The sequence below is a fragment of the Lactuca sativa genome, chromosome 9 (assembly GCF_002870075.4).
Source record: "Lactuca sativa cultivar Salinas chromosome 9, Lsat_Salinas_v11, whole genome shotgun sequence".
In the NCBI taxonomy this organism is placed as follows: domain Eukaryota; kingdom Viridiplantae; phylum Streptophyta; class Magnoliopsida; order Asterales; family Asteraceae; genus Lactuca; species Lactuca sativa.
Genome location: NC_056631.2, coordinates 20,351,994 through 20,377,390, shown reverse-complemented (window position 1 = coordinate 20,377,390; position 25,397 = coordinate 20,351,994).

The following is a 25,397-nucleotide window of genomic DNA, read 5'->3' as shown; positions in this document are numbered from 1 at the left end:
GGTTAGGGTCGGTACCCTGGTTTATAGGATGATGCTATGCTAATGATCGGTTAGGTCGGTATCCTGGTAGGGATGTGATATGTATGTGATCTGCTAGATTGGTTGATTAGCTGTGAATTGCTATATGATTATATGTTTATGTGCACATGGTTGTTTGATTGGGATTGGGTTGAGGCAGGTCATGCTTTGTGTTGTAGGCCAACATACCCAGGGCATACTGGTTATCCCAAAGGCCCAGCGAGCGGTCCGGATACGTTGTAGGCCCCAAGAGGGCGGACCAGATGTGTCGAGGCTCGGAGAGTGGACTAGGCCAACTGAAGGCCCGGTGCGGGTGGACCAGTCATATTGTAGACTCAGAAAGTGGACCAGGTGGATTGAAGGCCCGGTGCGGGCGGACCAATCACCCTGTAGACTCGATGTATATGGCTAGACTCGGAGGGTGGACCAGGTGGACTATAGGCCCGGTGCGGCGGACCAGTCACATAGTAACCCGAAGTGCATGGTTGTTTTGTTCTGTTTATGATATGATATGTGTATGGTATTGTGGTTGGTATTTTGGGGGGTATCTCACTAAGGTTTCGGGCTTACAGTTGTGGTTAAATGTTTCAGGTACTTCAGGAGTCCGTGGCAAGGCAAAGGCGTGATCGTACCGCTCTTCATGTTTATGTTTTATGATATGGTTCTGGGAATACTCTGATAATAAATGTATTGAAAACCTTTTCGTAATAACTTAATGAAATTGGGTTGTTTTTGAAAAGTTTAAATTGGTTGGAATTTTTAGACCGTTACAACAGTTTCATATATACCATTACAAGGTAATGCTTCAAAATAAAATACACTATTATAATAAGCATTAATACTACCAATTTCATTATTAAAAGAAAAGGTAAAACCTTGTTTATACAAACTATGAAAGGAAATAATATTTCTCGCCATATTTGACGAGTAGCAACAATTATTCAAATCTAAATTTAACCCACTACTAAGCAATAAAGTATAAACTCCAATCTTGGTGACATGCGACTTTTTCATATTCCTCATGATCAAGTTCATCTTCCTGTGCTCCACATCCCTACTTCCTTTTAGTCCACGCAAATCAGAACAAATGTGAAAACCACATCCTGTATCAAGGACCTAAGAATTAGCATGCGATGAGTTATTAGACAGAATAATATAAATACTAGCGAAGGAGGGTCTGATCTTCCCATCCTTTATGTCATGCAAGTATTTGGGGCAGCTTCGCTACCAGTGCCCTTTTCATGACAATGGAAGCACTATGCTTCCTTAGGGTTTGAGGAGGGTGTAGCAGGACCACCTTTAGACCCACTAGAAGAGGATCCAACATGGGAATATCCCTCGTGGCTCTTTGAGGCAACTTTCCTCTTCTTTCCCTTACTGTGTCCAATTGCCAAGACAGGGGCGGTAGCAGTAGGAGTAGAAACAACATATCTTCCTTTAAGACTACTTTAAACAGTCCTTAAAAGGCCTTGAAGCTTGCTTAGAGTCACCTCCTGCTTGTTCATATGACATGTCTCACAAAACTGATCATAACAAGGAGGTAAAGAGTGTAGGATAATGTCAATTGCCAATTCTTCATCGAAATTGACATTCAGTTTTAGCAAGCGGTCCACAAACCTTTGCATCCTTTGCAAGTGGGTCGTGATAGACTCTCCATCCTTTATTTTGTTAGTAATCATGGAGGCTATGATTTCATACCTTTCCTGTCTTGCACTTTGATGATACCTTTCCATCAAGTATTGGTGCATTTCATAAGGCCAAAAGTCCTCATAGGACTTCTGAAGCTCAGCAGTCATGGTAGCAATCATAATACACGACACTTTGGTCGTGTCCCTCTCATGGGTCTTGTATTCAAAAATACGTTCGGAAGTAGCGGTAGATTCATCATTCTCCTTAAGCTCTTTATCTAGGACATATTTTTTGTCCTCATAGCGAATGGCCATTCTGATGTTTCGAATCCAACCAATGAAGTTCGATCCATCAAATATGACCCTCCCACATAGGTTCATGAGGGAGAAAGAGCTTGAAGGGTTTGGGTTTGAAGCAGTGTTGGAAGACATCTGAAAAGAAAGACAAAGTTTAGATTAGATAATGATCCTTAATATAGCACCCAAATGAAATATCAAGGCTAGGACCCAACACAATATTTTACTATTCGGAAGAAGGATGTCATAAGCGAATTGCAAAATATTTGAAGGTAGGTAAATGACGATTTACCAATTTCCACCATGAAAAACGAAATTGATTATTAAGTTTTAAATGAATTGAAATTCCTAGATTCTTTTGAGATTCATTGAACTTTTCAACGGCATGTTTAAATCTCGATTATTCCCTTCAAGTTTGTGACTGGGATGCCAAGGATCACAAACAAGGTGTGAATAACCATACAAGTTAGCTTGGTACACTTAACGTTACAAATCATCCAATCAATGTGTTGGTTAACCACACACACTCCATTGATCCATGATTAACTTCAAGCTACCCTTTGCCACACATTGTCAGTCCCAAATTAGTGTGTCGGTTAACCACACATGCTCCACTAACGACTTAACAAGGTGCAAATTGCAATTTTATGGAATAACACCATTTTCACAGTTTTCCTAAAGTAACTAAGATTGAGGATTTATAAAAGTTTAGTTAATTTAGTAATTATGATTATAATTATTAATGAGAATTAATGTCCGATCCTACCCGTTTACCTAACGACCCTCCACCAGTCAAGGAAGCGGTGGGTGAGAGTGGACACCCATTAAACCACCATTTTATAGGCAGTAACCTTATACCCCCCTTATAGACCGGATTCGTGAACAAGGTCTACTAACGGTAAGACGGACATGTCTTATACATACATATATATATATATATATATATATATATGTGTGTGTGTGTGTGTGTGTGTGTGTGTATAAGTATTAAATTTTAATATTATAATAGTATAAGGGTTGAATTTTAAACTTTTAAAATTCTAGGGTTTGGAATTAAAGTTTCACAAACGAGACTCTTCAAGTTTCAAAACTTGAGGGCAAGTTTTGTAACTTGTCAAGACTTTTGATTTCCATAACTTATGGATTTTAAAGTTCCATGAGTGAGACCTTTCAAATTCCAAACTTGAGGACAAATTATGAAACCTTTCAAGATCTCTTGAATTCTATAACTTACAATAGTTAATGGTTTCATAAATAAATACTTTTCATATTCCATAATTTGAGGACATGTTATGGAACTTTTCAAGAACACATAGATCAAATTAAACTAATCTAGTTATCATATAATTCATCATTTACCAATTTGACCTAGTTCATATTCAAGATAGTTTCAAATTTTACTAATAATTAATTTTTTCATAAATCAAGTAATTATATTAAAATTTGATAACATTCATGGTTTTGGATGGGGATAAGCATTACCATACTAGTAAAATCAAATTTTATGAACCAAAACAGTTTGTGGTGATGATCCTAATCCAAAACATGCCAAAAGCTCGAAAAATCTGCCACCAGATGAGCCAACTCGTCGAGCCAGGCTTTGGACTCGTCGACTTCAAGGCAAAACTCATACAACTCGTTGAGTCCATATATGGACTCGTCGAGTTCACCAGAAAGTGGCCAACAAAATCATTTTTCCAACTTTGAAAATCACACATTTGCATCAATATAATAGAAAACACCCTAATCTCTGATACCACTGATAGGTTTTATGTACTCTAACATTCCTATGGTGCACATACAACCCTAATGCTTTAGATCTAAGTTTTCTCGAATTATACATGCAACATTGTTTTTCCAAAGCATAAAGCCTAAACAAGCATGCATGGTAACATTTGAATCATAAAAAACAGTTGGAAGATTACCTTGTGTAGTAGCTTGCTTGTCTTTGATCTTTAGGAGCCTAACACCTCAAGTGTGACGCCTCAAATGTCTTATAACAAACCAATAACAAGAGAATGGATTTGAGAGAGAGACTTGGGAGCTCAAAATCGGCTAGCAACTCTTAGTGTGCATGGGGTTATCAATTTTAGGTGTTAGGAGCTTCTTATATAGTCTACGTTTACATCCATGCAAACCCTAACCCACCATGACCCTTCATATTTCATAGGTCCTTTGGGCTAAACCTTTATGGACTTACATTTAGGTTTAGTCCAACTCTAATCAATATGGGTCGTGAGTCTAACTATAAGATTTACTGATTTACTTAAATAGTCCCCGTAACTTTAACTAGTCTCTTTTGATCACTAACTTAATATCAAATTAATTCTTGATCAATACTAATTAAATATTGTGATTTCTTAGTTAATATATTATACTTATAATATATTAATAAACCACAATAACCTCTTCCTCAAGTATCCATCCTATCAAATTGATCCAACGTATTACAACCCAAATGGACCATGCTATTATCGCTTCAAGTACATACCAATTATAGTCATGGACTTTGACACCTAATCCAACAGTGATGTTAGAAAGATATTTATGCAACCCATGTATGGATCATTGAGAAGCATCCAAATGGGTTTTGAGATATCTATAGAGAACAAAAGGCTATATGCTCACATATATGAAATCATATATTTTAGAGATCATTTGTATTGGGAATTTGAATTTATTAGATGCCAAAATGGTTACCGATCCATATCTGGATACTTTTACATGTTAGCATGATGAGCCATTTGGTGGAATAAACTTCATTAACTTCTTCCATAATGGCAACATAATGTGTATAATGCTATGAGGCATCAAATCATGGAATATGGTTGTGGAAATTTGTCACGCAGCTGCATATTATTGGTATTGAAAGACCACTTAAGTTTTGACAATAAATTAGCAATATTATATTCCAGCAACAATAGAAGTTATACTAAGTCAAATCAGATTGACATGAAGTATCTGACTGTTAAAGAAAAAGTGCAAATGAACAAATATTTATATAACACATCAAGAAAAAAAGTCCATGATAACGGATACACTCATAAAGAGATTACCTACATAGGTCTTTCATGAGCATACTACACACGTTGATGTGATATTTGGTTTTTGTGGGAGTTTTATGGTGTTTTATGTTTTGTTTAATAACAATTATGTTTTTCTATAAATAATTAAGAATTCAGTTAATTCCATTATTAATTGCACTTATTTGAAGTTTGATCTCACTTCAAGTTAAAGAGGAACTCGTTGGAAATCTATTTTGATTTTAAAACCGCACATCATGTTTAATCTATGACGTTATATATATATATATATATATATATATATATATATATATATATATATATATGTGTGTGTGTGTGTGTGTGTGTGTGTATGTATGTATGTGTGTGTGACCATTGATAGGTTTAGTTACGTAAATTGTAATGAAGACCGCTTTAATCCTATACTTGTATGATTAGTGGATGAGATTGTTTAAGTGTACCAATACTATGATAAAATTCATTAAAGCGATTATACAATTATATATTCGTGGTCTAGTGGGAGATTGTTCGATATTTTAGGACCACTAATAAATGCATATAAATAATGTTATCATTAATTTTATATTATTATGAAATTATATAAAATTGTTGATGGACCGATTTTTTAATAAATAAAGATATACAATTACCATGTTTATCTTGGGGGTTGAGTTCTCGGTTTGACTCAAGATATCATAAATCTCTAATATCACTCACATTCGGTTATATCTTTATCTATATAAATACGTGATGAGAAACAGATTTACAATATACGAAAATACATACAAGAAATTCAATTTAGGGTTGGGATTTAGAGAGAGTTATTGAGATCAGTTGGAAAACCTAATCGTTCTTTCAGGTTTAAAGTTTTCTTTTGACAGATTCGAGAATCAAGATCTAAAATTGTGTTTCCGTATTTTATGTTTTGGTTATCAAAATAACCAACATTTTTTTTCTATCTATTTAAATCTATTTTGTATTTAAAAAATGAAAAAAAATTAACACCACAAAGTAGATTATAACTATATATTGTAATTGTAACCAATTATTTTGGAATAATCACACATTTAAAGTTATGGTATTGATTTTTCGTTTGATTGATGGTATTGATTATTAGCTGTTGCAAGCTAAAAAGCTATTAACTTTAGGTTTGATTGATGTTATGGTATTGCTTTTTCATTTTTGGTTGAACTTGGTTTAAATCCACCGTTTACAATGAAGGCGATTAGTGATACTTTTAGGGTTTCATTGAAGAAAATGAAGATGATGAAAAAGGTGAAGAGAGTATAGACTAAAAGTCAATACCAAGTATTTTCGTTTGATATAAAAGCCCTTAAGTTTTCCAAGAATTGTTGGTTTTACCCTTGGAGAAGTTTTTGGGTTAATAAAGTCGGATACTTTCACTAAATTGTTCAAATCTCTCATTTATCAAGTTATACCCATCGTAGTCGGTTACCTTGCATATGACTTGGCAGATGGACCCATGTTGATTATTATTTGGCAGTCAACATAAACATCCCCCTATTTATAACCGGTTCTTGCATCCTCTTGCATCCACAACTATCACGCTTCCACAGTTGGCTCCCACGCAAAATATCGACATCTTCTGCAAAATCAAGCTCGAATGTGAATTCACGATACAAGAAGGTTGAAGTGAAGTGTAGGTGTGAATATGTTTTCCCTGTGTTCGTTTCATGCACACCAGGCAATCCAGGCAAGAAATTTTGTGGGTGTCCTAATTATATGGTAACAATAATTTTTCCTTTTTATTTATTTAATCATCCTAAGTTTTTCTAGCGGGATTGCACTAAGGGTATCATGCATTGACCTAATTATGTAGGTGGAAGGAGGGTGTGGGTTTTTCAAATGGGTTGACGATCAAGGGGTTCAAAACTAGATATGATGGCAGAGTCAAATGGGTTTACAGAACGAGGAAATATGATGGTATTAATGCAGATGGTTGTTGTTTTGTTGTGTAACATCCCCATTTTTTGCGGTCAGAAAAGACTAATTTGTTTATGCTTATTAAACCAGAGTATTCTTAAAAAGATTTATTATGCAGAATTTGTCCCAAAAACATGATAATAATATTATCAAAACATTTTCAAAGAAATATGTTTTATTTATAAAACACAGGATGTCATCGTTAATATAGAAACATATGCATAAACAGAGACTTACTATGTCTCAATAATCTAACGATCTATATCTCCTTGAATCTCTCATCATGCATGTAACTTTGTATTGCGTCCTGTGATACAAAGAATCTGAGTGTGTCTGGTTGGGAAACCCGATGAGATACTTGGGGCTGTCAACCCAAAATATTATAATCTTTAATTATATATTCTTCAGCATTCAAATAACCCAATTACCCCATTCTAGTTATCCTCACTTTCTAATCCTAGTATGGTTATCTCGAGAGATCTTTCCTAAAGGATCTCTGTCGACGGTATGATAACATTTTGGATAAGCATGGAAGTACAAAAGTACTTGGATAGGCACGGCCGCACGACAGTACAATATTACTTGGATAAGCACGGCGATACAATAATACTTGGCTACGCACGATAGGCACAACAATACAATAGTACTTGGCTAGACACAACAGTATAATAATACTTTGGATAGGCATGATAGGTCACAGTTTACTAATTTTCACAACTCTCACACAACCACTAACCTACACGACCTTAGCACGACCTCTCATTTATTATTACACATAACCATTTACTACCTAATTTTATTATTAAGTATATGACTAGATCAAGTAACAATCATATCATATTGTACAAATATATTAAACACAACAAAAACAATGCAAATAGCATTTAAAAAATTAAAATACTTGTATCTATGTGTAAGTTTTAAAGTAACTATACACTCACTTGACAAAAGTGTCTAGTGATTGGTGAATCGGGTAGAGCTTCGCCTTACACCTTTTTCAAGAGACCTATATATACATAACACTAAGTCTTAGTCAATTATCCTAAGGGTTTAGATTCCTTAATAACCCTAAAGTCTACTTCAAGATCTAAATAAGGAATAATATTAGGATCATATCGGAGGTAGGGTCCATTTGGTATACAGAGTATACTGTTTGGAAATCCCACTTTAAACACCTCACTAAATCCAGCTTAGACATCACTCCCGTAAATAGATCAAGCAGTATAACCACTTTGAATCATTTGATAAATCTTTACTTATAAGATCTTAGTACTTATAATTATAATTATAAATTACATAGAGGCAGAGTAAGTGTTGCTCACTTATAGAGTACTATAGATGATAACCGGGAATTAGTCGGGCATAATACTGACTCGGGATCGTGTACTTGAAGGATACTACATAGATGAGTACTTAGGGGCGTTGCAGGGCTTTGCTGCAAAATAGAAACAAATGAAACATGGGCCAAAGGTCGAATATTTCAGAGAGAAATCGATTGAAATGGTATATGGATTGAAGAAAGAATGAGCTGCGATTTTTTGGGAGATGAATACTCATACACACCACGCAATAGAGGTGTGCATCGTGCCTTACAAATATGTCAATCCTCTCATTTATTGACACATGTCACTCATTGGCTGGAGAAGCGTGGCCTTTTAGAAGCACGCGTGTCGCGCATGTGCGTGTACGGATTTTCAGATTTTCAAAATTGCATAACTTCTTCATACAAACTCTGTTTTTGACGTTATTTATATCCCCAGAAAGCTGTAGATGAGATCTATAACTTTCGTTTAGACTCTGCTGACTAATTTTGATTTATATTTTTCACACATGCTTAGATTATTAAAGCCCGTATAAAAAGCATAACTCTCTCATCCGATGTCCGTTTTCAACAGACTTTTTATCTTTGAACTCCTATTCACGAGATCTTCAACTCTAGTTTAGATTATTTTGGCTAAAAGTCGACCAATCTAAAATTCGATTTTTGAGTAGAATATTGTCATGCCGAATCTTAGAAAAATCATAACTCATCTCACGAAGTCAGATTTGGACGTTCTTCATATGTATTCTATCGGTTTAACGACTACTATGAATTTTTTTAGTCCTCTTAGGCTAAAAAGCAATTTATAAAAAATTCAGTTTTTACGATATGCAGAGTCGTGTTGGTTTAATCACGAAACTTCGAAGAAACATAACTTCCTCATACGAAGTCGGATTTATACTATAACTTATTCAAGATTTATTTATACTAAATAATCTTCTACCAAATAGTCATTATTATGGCTTATAATAACTTATTTGCCTAGCCCGAATTTGCGGGTGTTACATGTTGGTAGCAATATTGTTCATGCTTGTTTTGGTGGTGTACAAGATTTAATGGTATTTGGATGTTATGCCACCAATTTTGTATTTAATCTTCAAATATGTGTATAGTGACACTGAAAAAGGATCTAATTCTATTCCTTGGTGGTAGTGATACATTGAGAGTGACTGGGTATAGTGACGCCGACTTTCCAAAAAATAGAGAAAATCTTCGTTCTCAATCTGGCTTGGTGTTTCTATTAAATGGATGAGCAGTTACTTGGAAGAGTTCCAAGCAGGACACGATGACTAATTCTACTTGTGAATTAGAGTACATAGTAGTGAGTGAATCATCAAATGAAACAACTTAGCTGAAGAACCTTATCGACAATCTTAGAGTAGTTCTAACAATTCAGGAGGCGGTGGAACTTTTCTGAGATAATGAAGGAGCAGTTGCTTTGACCAAAGAACTGAGAGATCATGGTAAATCAAGAAATATCGACATAAAGTACCATTATATCAGACATAGAGTTGAAGAAGGTAATCTCATAGTGAAGAGAGTTTCATCAGAAGATAATACTACAGATCCTCTCACAAAGGCTCTAAGTAGGATTACGCAGAGTCAACATGCTAGGAGCATTGATTTGAGAGATGACATTAGTTTTAGTAGTTAGATGATTAGTTTGAAACTTGTAACAAATAAATGTAATTGATTTTGGTGATTGAATAATATATATTATTTATAAGTATTGTTTACTGTCTTTGTCAATTATTTATTCTTATGTTTCATTTTGCATGTTTTACTTCCAGAATAATTTGATTATTCGAAGCTCCATAGTCGCTCATACTTTAGGAAGTGATTAGTTAATGAAGACTGTCATGAATTGGATTGTAGATTGTCTAAGGGGTTTAGACATAACAATTGTGTTGTTACAACATTCGTGAGTACTTAGAAAATGGAGATTCGAGTATTGGATAAACCCACGCTCAGAGAATTACTTCCTGGATTATATCACGAGTAATTCTGAGACGATAATATCTTATAGTCTTGAAATGGAGATATATGAGTTGTAACTTAGAAGTCGATTGAACATTGGTATTGTGAAAACGCATCAGTAACTTGATGTTATAAACGTAGTGTCATGTGCAATTTGATAAGTAAAAGATACAAGCATATAAGTCAAAGTTTATTCGTTCCTTTTGACCTAACAAAAAAGCGATATCTTTGGCTCCCTTGGTGATTTGGTGTTGACTTATAGTGTTGGGCGCAAACATGACTAAATTGACATGTTCAATTAGAAGTCTTATGACGTCATCACAAACAAGGAAATCGGGAAACAAAATTTTGGACAATGAGATTGATTCTAATCCATGTATCATGTCCATACAATATTTAGAAGAACGGATGAATATTTGATCACTTATCTAAGGACAAATATCTGATCGGATCAGAGTTCGACAGTTGCTTTGGAAAGCACCCTTTTCTGTTTAATTTTGAAGTTATACATGTAATTAGTTTTAGACATATCCAAGTGGGAGACTGTTGGATTGAGTGTCTAAACCAATAACTAAATTAGTATAATTTTGAATTATTAGCAAAGTCTTTTAGGTTATCCTCAAACCTGGTAATTAACTGGAATGCTATTTGGAGAGAGAGACTGATTTGTTAATTTATTATATGGTTAATAAATTAATTAGAAATAGAAAAATAAATAATTTGTTAATATATTATGAGAATAATATATTAATTATAAATAGTATTATTTAATTAATATTTAATCAGAAATTACTGGAATTAATTTTGGGATTAATCGGAATATTTAAAAATAGAAGGACTAAATGTGACAATGTTCAAACGTTGAACATTGACCAATTCTAGAACCTCCCAAGAGGATTTATGATTTCTAGATGGTCTTTAGGGATTATATCTTGTCCATTAAGGAAGTCTAGGAGTCCTTAGGGAGCAAGAAAAATGGCTAAGGCTTATCCAAAGAAACTACCTTATCCTAGAATCCATAGTCACCTATATAAACCCTCATAAGGGTTATGATTTTGTCCATCATAACTTATAAGAGAATTTTGAAAATTCTTTTCCTACTCCTATCTCCTCTTTAGCCTCTAATTTTCCAGAGTTTGGGTGTGAGCCATTAGAGGCACGAGACTTCTGGTGTTTGCTTTCTAAAGACCAACAAATGATGGATTACTAGTTTATTTGCAATAATAAAATAAGGTATATATTTTCTAATAACCCTTTAGTACTTTTGAAAATAGCAATGTACTTTTAGGTTTCTTGATATTTATAGTTGTTTGGAAATCATAGTGAGAACATAGATCTTTTAGGGTGCATGTGAACTTAGGGTTTATGTTTTTCCGCCAAAATAGATTTTTTTGTAACATATGAAACCCATCATAAGATGCCTAATTCCCTTTTATGTGCTAAATGGTTTGTATTATAACATTTCTTAGGACTGCTTAAATTACTATTACTTGACTAGATTAAGGGTCTATTGCTGACCATTACTTAGGATAAATAAATTTTTTGTGTTCAAGTCTCTAAACGTTTAATTACGATATTAGAAATGACATATAACTTTTGGAGTGATAAGGATAATTATGCGTCTAAACCTTCCCTACCTATATTCTCGTCTCCGTACACTGAATGCTTGGTTCGTTGTGTAGATCGTCATGATGAATACTCGTAGCGGACAAGGAAATATCAACACAAGTCAACGGCCTGAGCACAAGCATGTGATGCGTCAAGCATTGGTCATTGCACCTGCACCTGAACCTATGATAAAGGAAGAAGTTCAAGCAATGATGCGGACCATGTTATACTAAAAAATGGAGGAGACAAGACAACTACTTTAGAAGAATAAGGATGAACTTACTGCACCAGTTGTGCAATCTAAGTTGAATAAGGAACAATTAGAAGGAGGAAACTGTGGTAGAGCCAATAGATAGGCTGAACCACGAAGGAGTAGGAAGGACAATACTGAAGAAGAGGTTGATAGAGATGAATGCAAGTATGGAGACTTAATGGCATCCCAACCACTAAGCCTTTCCGGGAAGCCAACGCCAAAGGCAGTTATGAATTGGATCTATGAAATGGAGATGACATTTGATTGCTGCGACTATAGTGACAGACAGAAGACAATCTCCGCAGCCAGATACCTCAGAATGGTGTCTTAAGCTGGTGGAAATGGGTGGTCATAACTGTGCCGAAAGGAGAAGCATGGAATATGTCTTGGGAAGACTTACTTGTACAATTAAAAAGAGAGTACTGCTCAGAAAAGGACCTGGCAGAAATAAGCAAGGAATTCCATGATATGAAGAAATGAGACTTGAGTGTCGACAAGTATGCTGAAGTCTTTGCTGAGAAAATGAACTTATTTTCTCACTTGATTCCTAATGAACCCTCCAAGGTAGAAAAGTTTGCTAATGGACTTCCAACGGATTTTGGTCCAATGGTGAAATTAGCAACTACTTTGGAAGAAGCCATACGAATTGCCAAAACTCTTGAAGATATGATCAATGTAAGAACCATCACCCAAGAGGAAGTTTGTCACACCCCACAACCTGAACGGCGGAAACGTTCGGGGTGGAGGACATCATGTACAGTATCACAACAATGCATAATAGTAAACAAGCAACAACATCACCCATTGCATTAATGATATAATTTTAATACAAGTGTGTTCTGTGTATAGTTTATAAGACACCAAAAATATGAATCAAAATAAGAGATGAGTCTCGAACATGCTCCATCTTCTCAAAACATGGCATCGGTACCTGTCTACTGATGACCTGAGAATACAAGTTATTTTGAAAGCATAGATCAACATTAAAGCTAGTGAGTTCATAAGTATTTTAGTGTCGTTGCCTGTATGAAAGTGTTTGTAAATGTTTGTAAGAGGATGTCGTAAATGTATGTATCTCCTAGAAAATACTATATTTTCTACTAAAAGTAACCTTCTACCAAGGCCCAAATGTTCTGTATGTTATTCGTTTGTAAAAGTGTATAATTTTCTTCAAAGATAGACTATCATTTACCAGAAATATAGTTTACATTACCGTTTAAGTGAGTAGCTCACTTTATGAATGTAATGGGAACATAATAATGATGTACATGTAGTATTAGTATATAGCTACTACTGTTGTACTAACTACCTTAAAACCATTGTTTTAATTAAGGCAAAATGTGATATAGTTGTAATCATGCTTGATTGACTAGTTGAAACACGATGCTCTAAGGCATCGAAATGGTATGATATTAGTCACCCGTAGTCCTGCAGGTCCCACTGTAGCTAGCAGCAAGGTGTAGGATAGTCAATCCCGTATAGATCTATACACCAATTCACGCTCTCCCTCCAGGAGACTCTTGTTGCAAAACGCAACACGGCAATTGCTTGCCATGTCATGAAGTAATGACTCACATTAATGTTATAGTGTTCTAGTGTTTGTATGTTCTCTCTATACTAGCGTAGTGTATTGTATGTTCTCTTTGTACTAGTATGGTGTATGTTCTCTTAGTTTCTCATCATAGTATGTTCTCTTGTATAGTGTAGTGTATTGTATGTTCACTTAGTTTCTCATCATAGTATGTTCTTTGGTATAGTGTTAGTGTATTGTATGTTCTATTAGTTTCTCATCATAGTATGTTCGTATTGACTCATGAATGAACTGACTCTTGTATGTTTCATTGTATTAGAAATAGTGAGTAGTGACTTCCTAAACTATACCTCTTATAGTTCACTAGTAAAGTTGTTTGTATAAACGACATGTTTGTACACCTTTGCTACCCAAAGATATTGAACTGAATGTTTGAACTTTAATATCCACATATATACACATAATATATAACTAAGATCCAAATGAACGTCGGACAAACAACCGAATACCCTAAGTCCACAACCAAACTGTTGGATTAGTGTCTAATTCCATAACTATTTTGGTATGTGCTTGACCCGATGGTGCATGGTCCTTTTGGGTTGCCTTCACCAAAGCAACTTGATAGGATGAATAATGGAGAGAAAGGATTAAATATGATTTATTAATATATTATGAGATTAATATATTAAAGGAGAAATCATATTGTTTAATTCATATTAGTCAAGATTTAATAAGAATTAAGTTTGTGACTAAAAGACATTAATTAAACTAAGGGACTATAACTGCCAATTGTATGATAGTTGAATATTGAGCTAATGGACTCCATATTAAAGGGGTGGACGAATTCTATGGGAAACCCATTAGAAATCGTTCCAAGGCCTTTAAGGAAGGAGCCCATAGGTTGCTTAGGGCTTAAGCATCCAAATTAGGGTTTCCTTGTTAGATAACCCTAATAGCCTCACTATTTAAAGAGCCCTTATGCCCCAAAAACGTGGACAAGCTTCCTTCTAGGGTTTCCACATGTTTTGGACAGCCTTCTTCTCTTCTCCTCTTCATCCTCTTGTTCTTGGTGTTTGTGAATCATTAGAGGAGTGACATTTGTGACTCTAAGCTTTGTAAAGTCATTACAAGGAGAATTGTGATTGTTATTGCTACATAACAATCAAGGTAATATCTTAAACCCATTCTTATGTTAATATGATTACTTGTATGCTAGAATTAGGGTTTATAGTCTTGGATAACTTGCATGTACAATAGAGAAACCTAGATCCAAACATTAGGGTTTGTATGAGCACATAGGATGTTCTTATGACCAAAACCCATTAGCAAGGAACATGAAGTTAGGGGAGTTATCAGTCCTAAGTCCTTTCAATCCTACTTATATAACTATATTTATATAGATATAATTTTGTCAATATATAAGTTTGAAAGAGTTTAATAAGGAGTTTTGCATATAAAAGAGTTTGTAAAATGATTTGAAACAGTTTATTTGATAACACTATTAGAAGTATAGTAAATCTGTTTGTTTGATAGTTATTAATCACATGTGATTGATATAATAACTATAATGTTTCTACTTGTATTTCCCCCATAAAAGCATTTAAAATCATTTAAAAGTTAAGTTAAGGGGTATGAACTCACCTGCAGTGAGTGATACGAATGAAAGATCGTTATAGGAAGCTAGGTGTCAAGTGAAGACTTGAGCACACACACGGATCCTATTAAGCATATAATGATACATATATGTATATAATTAGTGTTTAAACAACTAATTATGCAAGGAAAGACACCCTAGGACATAGGAAACACTTAAATTGAAGTGCTAGAAGTACCAAGGGTTGCATCCAAGGGGTGTATGGCCACACAATGGTGTTTACGGCCAAGTGGTATGCTTATTGTGAGTTTACGACCATAGGGTTTATGACCCTATGAGTTTACGGTCGTAAACTGATAAAGTTTAGTGCCAAAGAGTGCATTAAAGGTCTTACAATCCACAAGGAAGTGTTCTAGTCTTAAGTCCAAGCCTTAGGAGGAGTTATGACCACATTTTCACCTTTAATAAGGGTTTACGGCCAATGGAGATGCTCTTGGCCGTAAACTCTCTTTCATCTTGGATATTGGATGTTTTCAAGGTGCAAATCAAGTGTTCTTACTAGATATCAAGTATAGGGAAGTAATACTTATGATAAAGAAGCTAAAAAGGTTGATTTTGGACCAAAACACTAGTGTGTGTTCTTGGTGTTCTTGAAGATCTAACCCAAAAGATGATGTTAATGGATGGAATCAATGGGTTACGCTAGATAAGAAGATGTAGTAACTAATCAAGGGATAAATCACTTACATTATTGAAGAACAAAATGAAGATCTAATGATGCTTGAGAGAGAAATGGGTTTTCTAGACTTGAAATGCTCAAGAACAAGGAAGTAATGGAAGAATATCATGTTTATAACATGAGTTTACGGCCTCCATGAGTTTACGACCGTAAAATGACATGGTGAGGCTGTAAACTCCACATGATGAAGTTTAAAGCTTGATTGATGGTTTACAACTTCAACAAACACTTCCTATCACTCATTCCTTTGGTGTACTAGGCTCAGAATGCTCAAACATACTCTAAACAGTGCTAAAAGATAATAGAAACATGTCTGACTTTGATTGAGTTGAATAGTTGTACAAGATAGAAATTTCAGGTTGTCACAAAGTTGGAGAGAAGAGGAGTAATTAAGGATCCTCAAAATACAATAAAAAGGGTAAAACCTAGCCCCCACGGTAAGAGGTACGAGCATAACAATCAAGCCAAGTGGTGCGACAAGTGCAGAAGGAAACACTTCTGAGGATGCATTGAAAGAGTGACCTGCTTCAAGTATAGGAAGAGGTGTCATTATGATAACGAATGTAGAAACATTGAAAGGTTATGTATTCAGTGTGAAGAAGAAGGACATGTGGCAAAGGGCTGCCCAAGAAGGATGGAAGTTGCACAAACATCTTAGGTGATTCTCAGGACGGTAAATAGGAAGCAGATGTAACTTCAGGAAGCCAATAATAGAAAACTGCTTACCCATAGTTCAAGATATAAAGAAAGTATCTTAGTACTATATTAGGTTGTGTACCCGATGTAATAGGCGTAACATATGAATACTTATTGTAATCTTTCCATGACGCAATGCAATTTCCTCAATTATGTTCTGTGCCTTCTGTGCGATTTCCTCTTTATAACTTAGTGGACTGCGAGACAATACTTGGGTCGGGTATGAGTAGGTTTGAAAGGTAGTAGTGGACCACACTACCAGAAGCACATGACTCACACTTGGATCAGGGAAAGTCATAAGGTTACTACGTCACTAGTAGTTAAGCTATTTTGGTCATTTCCATCATTACCCTTTTTTCGGTAATGACTACGAGGATAAATTCCAACCATAGTGGTCATATCAAATCGAGTCCAACTAACCTAGAAAGTAAGTTCGACGTAGCATCCAACTTTATATTGAAGGAAAAGATAATCGAAGCGATCAATCACGTTCTCTGTTAAGATTAATCAGCCAGTAGCTAAAAGTGCTACATGATAAAATGTGATAATATCACATTAGAACATGAAGGAAGGTATCCTTAATGTTAGAGTCTGACTCAAAGAGACTTGAATTTAACCATTGCATCATACGATGAAAGGTCATTAGAACATGACCCCTCAGTATGTTACAGTAGTCGAAGTATAGACCTTAATTTAAGCGGAAGAGTAGGTGCAACACCATCAACAGTCAATAAGTCTAAGAGTTGGAACCTCAATAGGAAAGACATAAGAGTTACAACTATCAACTATGATGGAATGGAAACGTGCAGAGTCATTATACAAGATCGATTTTGTTGATGAATCTAGGATGTAATCATCCTAAGCGGGAGATAATTGTAACGACCAATAAATCGGGCTAGGCATTTAAGATATAATATAAGTTTCATATTAAGAAAAATAGGAAAAATCAACCGAATTGTCTGTTAATCGTAAAAATAAGTGTGCCAATATATATATATATATATATATATATATATATATATATATATATATATATATATATATATATATATATATATATTGAAAGTATACGTCGCCGTGATCCTAAAAATATAAATTTCGTAGAAATCTGAGTTCATATGAAGGAGATATGAATTTTATAAGATATAAAAATCAACCGTGTAATTAAAAATTATTAACGTCAAAAGGTACGAAGAGAATGCTGACATTTGGGTAAAGTTACCAAAATGTAAGTCGTAGTACTCTTTAAGATAGGAATTTTGGTAAAGGAACATCAAAACCGGAGTTCGTACGAGAGAGTTATGATTTCGTCAAAATAAAGTCAGAATTAGCTGATGGAGTCTAAAGAAAGTTGTAGATCTTGTCGAGAGCTTTCTGGGATATAAAGAACATCAAAGACAGAGTCTGTATGAAGAAGTTATGGAAATTACAAAATCTGCAATTTGCGCTCCGCACAATGCGCGCAACGCGCTCTTCTAGAAGGTGAAAACGCAAAACACAGAGAGCCTGACACGTGACACAAAGTGGTTGGGGAGAGGTTATGATAGGGCTGTGTGAGATTGTGGTTATGATAGGTTAGTGAAAGACGTGTGACTTAATAAGTCGTGTCTGCATGTCTATCCCAAGTACTTTTGCACTGCCGTGTGTAACATCCCAATGATGAGGTACTTTTAATTTTGACCATATAATTGAATTATATTGCATTTTGGTGCCTAAGTAAAAAAAAAGAGTGTAAAAGGGGCCTATAGTGGCACTTCAGTAAATTCGGACTTTGGGGAGTATGTTGAGCGTACGTGTGTACGCTAAGCGTACCAGGGTGTGCCTTAGTACGCTGGGCGTACACCTCATACACAGGGTGTACGTGAAGAGAATGCAAACCCTAATTTTTAGGGTTTTGGCCCTATATAAACGTCATTATAACCTCATGTACCCTCCCTTCTTCAGCCACCCTCTGAGAGAACGACCCCTAAGCAAACCCTAAGTCAAAGTGTGACTTTTTGGGGACCATTAGAGTGTTTAGAGGAGTTCTTAAAGGTGAAGAGTGAAGTGTGAAGAGCTTGGAGTTGGGGAACACCTTGGATCTGTGATTTCTACCTTGATTGCAACCTCCAGGAGGTATAAAGCTTGCAACTTTACCACTCCATCTTGTAGATCTAGATTTTGTTCTTTTAAATTTTTGGTCCCAAAATGGTGATTCTTGAGCATGACATGTTCTTGATCAATTAAGCCATCCTTTCAGACCCTAGGAAGGGTATTGAGTTATAAAAATGGGGTCTCCATGCATTCTTTAGAAGGTATTAATGTGTTAAGATGTTGAGTTAAGCACTTAATGGACATGCAAAGTCATAAAGTTGGAAACTTTATGACTCTTGAGGATGATTTAGCCTTGGATCTGAAAATTAGACGTAAGAGCTTAAGGCATTAAGCTATTAATGAAGTTTTGAGAAGTCTAGGTGTACACCCTGCGTAACCTGAGTACGCAACGTGTACGTGCTCAACTCTCCCATCTGCAGTCAAGATTTTGGTACGCCCCGCATACGCGTTATGTGTCGACTCGGCTGGGTCGTCTTAGTTGACTTGTTGATTTTGACAAGTTTGACTTTTACTTTGACCAAGGGGTATTTTGGGTGTTTTCAATGGTGTTTGAGAATTGGTCATTTAGATGAATAGGTGACGGTTAGAGAGTTGAGATTCGGATTCGAGACCTCATCAACTATTGTTCAGACTGTGAGGTGAGTTTTCCTAACTGTACTTACGGGTCGAAGGCACCAAGGACGTCCCATTGGATAGATACCCTGTTATACATTGATATGATGAGTATGGGATAGATTTGTATAATTATATGCTAGCTGCTGATATATAAAGACTGGTAGATCTGTAGGAATACCTGTGATTTCTGACTGCATGATTATTTGTCTGTTGATTTTTTTTGTTATCTATTATATGTCGACACATGGTGTTGAATTGAGGTTGTACTGCTTTGTACTATAGCCAACAAACCTGGGATCATCTTAAATATGAGTTGGGGGCAATTGGCATGTTAGACTCATACTGAGAGCTCGGGAGCATTCCAGATACGAGCTGAGGGCTGGTTGGCATGCCAAACTCGTACTGATGGCCTGAGGGTATTCCAATCTGATGGCTGAGTTGTGACAACCCGAAATTTCCATCTTGTACAGTCAATCAATTCAATCAAATTCAGACTCATTTTTGCCATATTTTAACACTGTTTAGAGTCTGTTGGAGTGCTCTAAGCCTAGTACAATCAAGAATCGGGTGTTAGGAAGTATCTGCTTGAGTCCATTGTGCCCTGATCAAACTTTAAACCCATTATGGGGCGTTTACGGACAAACTTTCATGTTTGGGCCGTAAACTCATGTGGTGGACGTGAAATCATGTTAAATACATGAGTTTACATCATTTTCCTCATTTCTCTTCCATTTCAAGGCTAGAAACTCCATTTCTCTCTCAAGTATCATAAGATCTTCATTTCAATCTTCCAAAAATGTAAGTATTTCATCCTTTGATTTGTTGTTATATCACTTTATCTAGTAAGGATCATTGATTTCATCCATGAAATCATTCCATTTTGATAGATCTTCAAGTGTTCTTCATTTCACCAAGAACACCAAGAACACACACTAGTGCTCTTGAGCCTTAAACACCTTTACAAGCTTCTATATTGTAAGTATCCTTACCCTATCTTGTTATATGACTAAATCACTTAGTTTACACCTTGAAAACAACACAAAATAAAGATCAAAAGGGAGTTTACGGCCAAGGAATCTCCTTGGGCCGTAAACTCTATTGATGGGTGCATATGAACCCTAATTCCTTCCTAAGGCTTAGAACTTGGTCTAGAACACTCCCTAGTGACTTATAAGGCCTTAACTCACAAATGGTACAAATGACCATGAGTTTACGGCCGTAAACTCATGTTGGAAATTACCTTGGGCTGTAAACTCATGAAGAGTTGGTCCTTGGGCCGTAAACTCCAAAGCAAAGCCATACAACCCTTAGATGCAGCCCTTTAGTGGTTATAACACTTGAATCAAAGTGTTTTCCATGTTCTAGGGTGCCTACACTTGTTAAATTAGTTGTTTGATCGCTAATTTGATACATATATGTGTCATTATATGTTAAATAGGATCCGTGTGTGTGTTCAAGTCTTCACTTGACACTTAGCATCCTATACCATCCGTTCATCCAAACCACTCACTACAGGTGAGTTCATACCCCTTAATCTATCATTTTAAATGATTTTGAATGATTTTATTGGGGGGGGGGGGGGGGGGGAATACAAGTAGAAAACATATAGTTATATAATCAATCATATGTGATTTATAATTGTGTTTCAAACAATCGATTTCATATACTTCAAACTGTGTTTCAAACAATAGGATTTCATATACTTCAAACCGTGTTTCAATCATAGGATTTCATATACTTCAAACTGTGTTTCAAACAATAGGATTTCATATACTTCAAACTGTGTTTCAAACAATAGAATTTCATATACTTTAAACTGTGTTATCAAACAAACTACTTTTAAATCGTTTTATAAATTGACATCAATTCATCCATATTTATTATTAAACTCTTTAAAAAGGTTTTACCAAACTTCCTTTTTAACTTATATATTGTCAAATGCATGTGTATATATGTATAGTTATGTAAGTATTGTTCAAAGGACTTAGAACTGCTAATCCACTTTATTTCCTTTTCCTTGTTTGGATGTGTACTTAGAGTAATCGATTAGTTGTCCGAAGGTCGTTTAAACATTAGTTATATATTATATATATACATATGTAGATATAAAAGTACCAGTTAATCATGCAGATACTACAAAGAAGAATACTATAACAGAAATTACCAGTAAGCTATTATAGGTATAGTTTAGGAGAATACTATCATATACAAATATTAGACAGAGAATACTATAACCGAGAATACTATCATATACAAATATTAGACAAAGAATACTATAACCGAGAATACTATCATATACAAGTACACACAGAGAATACTATCATATACATGTACACATAGAGAATACTATCATATACAAGTACACACAGAGAATACTATCATACACAAGTACACACTAAGATACTATAACAGAAAGAACATACTAAGATGCTATAGCATGGAACAACTACATGATCTAACTATACCAATGATCACTAACACATTGTTTTAAACAAAAGGTGATAATAAATTGTGTATACATGATTATATAACTTTAAAGTGGATATTACGACCTAGCAATTCATTGCGGAAGTCACTCTTGTTTCACAAAATCTCTTGTAGGGAGAACGTTTAGTATGGGAACTACTCATCATATTATGACCTTAAGGAAACAAATATGTTTTCAGGTAATTAGTACTGCAGGTTGTCAATTCTGAAGACCCCTGAGTACTTACTTTTCCCATTACTTTCATATAGTGACAGTTCTACTTGAAAGTCAATGCAAGCTATTTTCGAGTTAAGATAGTTATAAATTAGGGAAAAACATCCACTTTTATAGAGAAACAAACATTCAAAACAGTCGGGTCTTGGTAGAAGACTACTTTTTATACTAGTAGGAAATATGGGATTTTATAGGGGTTTGCAAACATATACAAACATTTTCATTTAAACTTATACAAACGCTGACATTAAATACTTATGAACTCACCAGCTTAAATGCTGATCTATGCTTTCAAAATAACTTGTATTCTCAGGTCACCAGTAGACAGGTACGATGACCAGGTTTTGAGAAGACGGAGCGTTCAAGACTCGTCTTATATTTTTTTTCATGTTTTGGTGTCTTATTATATTCAAAGAACACACATGTATTAAACTATACTCTTAATGCAATGGATGATGTTGTTGCTTGTTTACTTCTTTGCATTGTTATGATACTGTACATGACGTCCTCTGCCCCAGAATGTTTCCGTCGTTCTTGGTTTTGGGGTGTGACAGATTAAGTGGACCCATTGTATATTGACATTCCAACATGGGGTATTCCATCACGAGGATGACTGGACCCGGAGGTTGACTGGGCCTGGGGTATTCCAACCTGATGGTTGATTGGACCTGACATGTTGTTGTATATGTTATATGTTTATGTGTTGGTACTTTGTGGGAACTCACTAAGCTTTGGCTTACGGTCTTTAGTGTTTGTTTCAGGTACTTCTGATGATCATGGGAAGGTGAAGGCGTGACCGTACACATCCCCTGCTTATGGATTTATGATTTTGGGATACTCTGATATGGATAAAAAATTTAGAAACCTTGATTTTGTAAACATTTTATGACCATGGGGTGTTTTTAAAAGTTTTAATTTGTTGTGATTTTATGGATGTTACAACTTGGTATCAGAGCCTTGGTTTGAGTGAATTGGAGGAACACCCATGTGAATCCAGTCTCAAACTAAGGAAATGAAAAAGGTTTTAAAAATGATTTTCAAAATTGTTTTCAAAATAATCAAAAGAGGATATGATGTGTACGATCAGTCGGAGTGTAATGACCCAAAAATCAAGGGTAAAAATTTCATTTTTAATACAGCTAAAACATTGATACCATTTACTTCAAACATTTCAAATCATCGATAACTAAATCATTTATCAGAGTTCATCCCAAAATCATTCATTTAGGAAATCATAGGTGTGTGCACTGCGATCCATCCGAGCTCTTTATTTCCAAACCGATGATACCTGAAACCAAAACTGTAAACCGTAAGCATAAAGCTTAGTGAGTCCCGCAGAGCACACCCCACACACAATCCACATAACACATGTCATATTAGCTATAGAAGTTATCTCTACCGCATACCGCATAACATATTAGCCATAAAGCTATCTCTACTACATAACAGGCTATAAAATCTATCTCTACCATATATCACATAACATATCAACCATAAAGCTATCTCTCCCAAATAACATTAGTTATAAAAGCTATCTCTACCACATATCCATGCATAAGGACACCATTGGCTCCCCCACATGGTCTTACACCTAAGTGCCATAGGCTCCCCCCATGGTCTTTCCCTATTGGAAAGACATGGTCTTCCCCACATGGTCTTACATCCAAGTGACATGGGCTCCCCCCGTGGTCTTTCCCCGCCAATATCATATATAATCAAATAGCATATCATGTATCACAGAAGTATCTACACAGAACACGTACACAAACCTGTAAGGATGTCGTGGGCTCCCCCGAGGGTGTTATACCATTGTGCCATGGGCTACCCCACATGGTCTTCCATGCAAGTATCACAAAGACAACTAGCATACCACATATCATATAATCACTAGCATACCACTTAGCATAAGGCTAACTATCATACCATATATCTCTATTACAGCAAGCGTATCACATAACATAAACTGGACCGACCTAGGTGCCTTAGACCCATTAGTATGGTGAGAAGACTCACCTCGCACTACAGAAGCTTCCCGCATGAACTCTTTTGTTGCTGTCCCGCCAGCTTCCCGAGCTATCACTACCAAATAATATACCCGATTAGCAATTGGGTCTCATACCATAATCCTTAATCCATGCATGGGGTAAAATGACCATTCTAGACCTAGTCCAGTATGATCCAAACTTAGGCCCAATCCTAAAACAAAAGCTCAACACCAGGTAGGCTTTCAAGGCCTGCTAGTGGCCCACTAATGGTCCAAATTGCTAAATTGGGCCCAATCCCCTCTAATGGGCTTTTCCTTAAGCCCAAACATATTCCTGGCCCAAAACATCTGACTTTTGATGGCCCACTAAGGCCCAAAGGCACAAAGTCCACCGCCTGGCCCAACCCGAGGCCCAAAACACTCCAAGCCCATAACTGATGAGTACACGGGGCGTACTACCATGTACGCTAAGCGTACTGGATGAAGGTGGTGTACGTTGCGCGTACCTGCATGTACGCCCAACGTACGCCTCTGTTAAGCCACTTTTCCAATAAGTGCTTAATACACTACTCCAGAAGCTACAATTACGGATCCAAGTCCTCTTCAACGTCTAAAGCCATAAAGTTTCTTACTTGATGGCTTTGCATGACCCACATAAGCTCAAACTCCAAAAATGATAATCTACTTCCATGGAAATGGTCTTAACTCATGCATGAACCCATTAAGACCTCCAAGATGGCAACTTTCTACCTTAGGGACCCATTTAGAACTGAGAGTAGCAACTCCAAGTCCTAGAAATTGGACTGAATCATAAAGCTTCAACCTTTGGACCAAAATGGTCTAAAAACTCAATCTAAGAGATCTAAGAAGATAATCACCAAGTTTAGATCTTTATACCTTGAAATGTTTAGAAATGAAGCAACAATCCCAGATCCGCAACCTCTCCTATGAACCACCACCATGCCTTGCTCTTCACTTGCTTGGAAAATAGATTCACAACACCATAATGCTATCTAATGGCCTCCAAAGCTCCAAGAACACTCATGGGAGGATTAGGGTTTCATGGTGGCTGTCTAAAGATGAAATGGAGGATGACCAAAGAGGCATATTATTCCTTTTATAATGGCATAGCACTAAAATTAGGGTTTATAAACTCTGAGCATACGGTGGGTGTACTTCTCGTATGTTGGGCGCACGCCTCCAACACCCGTGTCCACCTTACACCCCTACGCTAGGGTTACCCCAGCTTACAATGGGTGTACTCACCTGGCTGCCACCTTGCATGAAAACTTTTCCATCCAGGGACCAATTCTCCCAACAACTTCGAATTACTATAACTTCTTCGTTCTAAGTCCGTTTCCGACGAACTTTATA